This window comes from Echinops telfairi, unplaced genomic scaffold (genome assembly GCF_000313985.2).
Source record: "Echinops telfairi isolate 266 unplaced genomic scaffold, ASM31398v2 ScPeMD7_5868;HRSCAF=6743_0, whole genome shotgun sequence".
NCBI classification, from domain to species: Eukaryota; Metazoa; Chordata; class Mammalia; order Afrosoricida; family Tenrecidae; genus Echinops; species Echinops telfairi.
The window spans coordinates 14,113,664-14,117,326 of NW_022109767.1; the positions used below are offsets into that span (position 1 = coordinate 14,113,664).

The following is a 3,663-nucleotide window of genomic DNA, read 5'->3' on the forward strand; positions in this document are numbered from 1 at the left end:
GAATGTACAAATGTGTTTTACACAATTGATGTATGTATGGATTGTGATAAGAGTTGTATGAGCCCCTAATAAAATGATAAAATTAAAAAAAATTACAAATGGAATACTTCCTAAAAAAAAAAAAATATTGTTCTCATCCTAAAGAAAGGTGACCCAACAGACTCTGGGCATTCTTAGGCAATAGCTTTAATATCACATACAATTAATTTTTTTCAGAAGATAATTAAAAAACAGTTGTAAAAATGCATTGACAAGGAGCTGTTCAGAAATTCAAGCTGGATTCAGAAGAGGATGTAGCCTGAGGGATATTATTGCTGACTTCAGAAGAGTCTTGTCTGAAAGCAAGTGAACTGGAAAGACATATACTTGTGTTAATATTATTGACTGTGCAAAGGAATTTGACCATGTGGCTCAAGACAAACCATGAAAATGGGACAAAGTATGGGAATGCCAAAAGACATTATTATGTTTATATAGAACATGTACAAAGACCTAAACATACAGGGATCTGCCTGAAATTCAGGCAAGCATCAGAGGAGGACATGGAATGATGTATAAGTTAATAAAATTACACACAGGGAAACAGTCAAAAAATCACTTTGCACAGGTTAAATAATTAAAAAGAAATAATACATGAATTACCAATAGCAGAAATAAAAGTGAATTGCTACTACTTGATTCAATAGATGTAAAAAACACACTTAAAAAGTGTATATGAGTAACTCTACTCCCACAGGTTTGATAGTTTAGATGAAATGAAACAATTTTTTGAAAGACACAAATTACCAAACTCCTAGTAGATAACACATTAAAAAAAATCATTTTATTGGGACTCATACAATTATCACAATCCATACATATGTCAATTGTATGAAGCACACATACATTCATTGCCCTCATCATTCTCAAAACACTCGCTTTCCACTTGGGCTCCTGGAATCAGCTCCTCATTTTTCCCCTCCCTCCCCACCCCCCCCTCCCTCATGAACTCTTGATAATTTATAAATTATTATTTTATCATATCTTACACTGCCCGATGTCTCCCTTCACCTACTTTTCTGTTGTCTGTGCCCCAGGGAGGAGGTTATATGTAGATCCTTTCTTTAATGATAACACATTTTAAGGCCTACCGGTGCTGGCTCCAAGTCTGAGTCAGCTTCTTATTGCTGGCCCCCACTGTTTGCTTCTTCTTATAAAAGCAGTGTAGCACCTCTCGAGGATTAGCTGAGCACAGGAAGAATAAGATTACAGTTGTGGTGCTGGTTCCTGTTCGCATGGCCTGGGCCATCAGGACCTTAATCAAGGACTTGATGAGTGAACTCGCTCTTCTCCATGTCTTGGAAGACAAATTGAAGGGCGAAATGATGGATCTCCAGCATGACAGCCTTTTCATTCAAACACCAAAAATAGAGTCTGGAAAGTCTATGAAGTAACTGCAAATTCTACCTTGGTTATTACAGCCGGAGCACGTCAACAGGAGGGAGAAATTCATCTTAATTTGGTCCAGTGCAATGTGAACATCTTCTGATTCATCCTTCCTAATGTCATAAAGCACAACCCAAACTGCATGTTGCTTGTTGTTTCTAATCCAGTAGATTTCCTTGTCTATGTGCCTTGGAATATAAATTGCTTCCCCAAGAACTGTGTTATTCAAGTAAGTGGTTGCAATCTGGATTCAGCGTGGTTCCATTACTTATTGGGGAAGAAGCTGGTAGTCCACCCTTTAGACTGTCATGGATGGGCTCTTAGGGAGCATGAAGACTCTATTGTGCCTGTTTGGAATGGAGTGATTGTTGCTTGCGTCTCCCTGAAAAACCTGCACCTCGCTTTAGGCACCAATGAAGATAAATAATAATGGAAAGAGGTCCACAAACAGGTGGTCGACAGTGTTTATGAGGTGGTCAAAGTGAAAGGCTATACTTCCCGGGCCATTGGGCTGTCTGTGGCCGACTTGGCAGAAAGTATAAAGACGAATCTTAGGTGGGTACATTCACTTTCCACCACGACTAAGGGACTTTATGGAATTAATGACAAGGTCTTCTTCAGTGTCCCGTGAATCTTGGGACAGAATGGAATCTCAGACGTGGTGACAGTGACTGTGACTCCTGGGGCCGAGAGTCAGTTGAAGAAAAGTGAAGATACACTTGAGGGATCCAAAAACAGTTGCAATTTTGAAGTCTTCTCTTGTACCGCCTCACTGTCTATGCTACAAATAGATTTTAGTTGAGGGTTGTGCATGTTGTTCTTTTTATCCACTCTGTGACTAACGCAGTAAAATTATGATCTAGGAAAAACATTAGTTGCCTAAAATCAGAGCCCAGGATGGTCCATCAAGCCTTATATCTATATCCTGAGGTAAATAGTACTTATCATGTGTAGTTCTAAATTGTTACATTAAATTGTTCTACCAACTTCCAGATATCACTACCAATGTGTTTACTATATAACTTCTGGTACCGTCACTTAACACGTCAAATCCAACTTTTCCCCCCAATCACATCTTGAGCTCCAATGTATAACTCCAATATTGCATGTCTTGTGCATAACTGTCTTACTGGATCTTATATTGGGTATGATATTTATCAGATATATAATGTAACGTAGAAACCTACATATAAACTATGCAACTATCTGTTATTCCGACTAAAACACCAAATAAACCGTGAAAAATGAAAAAATGATAGATAACGTGAGTGGTCCTATGTCAAGTTATTTGTATCCACAATAACACAACTGGTCCTATTTCAAGTTATTTATACCAATAATAACATGAATTGGCCTCTATCAAGTTATTTCCAACAATATAAACATTAGTAGTCTTATATCAAATAATTTAACTTTGAAGAAGTTAGTTGGTGAATGATACCAAATATTGAAGGCATAAATAATGCCCATTCCTCATAATGGTTCCCAGAAAAAAAGAAACAAGGAGAACACTTCCTATTACCTTGTATGAGTGCAGTTGTACCCTCATATCAAGCGAAGATATTGTCATTCGAAGAAAAAAAAAGTTGAAAGCAAGCTCCCCATCCTCATGTTGGCTTTGATTCACAGTAACAGTACAAATTAGAACGATGCCATAGGATTTCGAAGATTTTAAATCTTTATGGAAGCATAATATTGCATTTTTCTCCTACAGAACAGCTGGTGGCTTTTAATAGGCACTTTTTGAGTTATCAACCAGATGCTTAAACTACTGTACCAGCAGGGATCCCAGGAAAAGCCCAGACTAACATTGTAATCAACATAGATGAAAAATCATCAATAAAATGAAATCTGATTGCATTAACTTTCCTGTTTCCATATGTAATTGAAGTTAACAATGTGTAAATATAATTGTGCACTATGAATTATTTAGGCAAGAAAAACTGGTTCAAAATTTGAAAACGAATGTCATTTATCATATTAAATTACCGAAGAGAAAAGTCATATATTAATTGACACAGGAAATTAAAAGGCCTCAACAAAGAAGAAAGAGAAGTAAGCCCTCTCAATTTTACAAAAGATACTTATGAGACACCTGTAGCTAACGTAATACTTAACAATGAGACTTGAATTTTTCTTTAAAATGGAAATATTTTTATTACTCCTTTTGCTAGCTAGTGAATATGATCAGAAAAGAAGTAAGACAAGGTATATAGTTTGAAATGAAAGAAATAAAAC

The 3,663-nt window shown here is 36.5% G+C and overlaps 1 pseudogene; it reads left to right on the plus strand.

The window, feature by feature from the left end:
• The window catches only part of LOC101647333, a 54,207-nt pseudogene extending 51,980 nt beyond the window's left edge, over positions 1 to 2,227 (plus strand).
• The last annotated feature ends 1,436 nt before the right edge of the window (positions 2,228 to 3,663 follow it).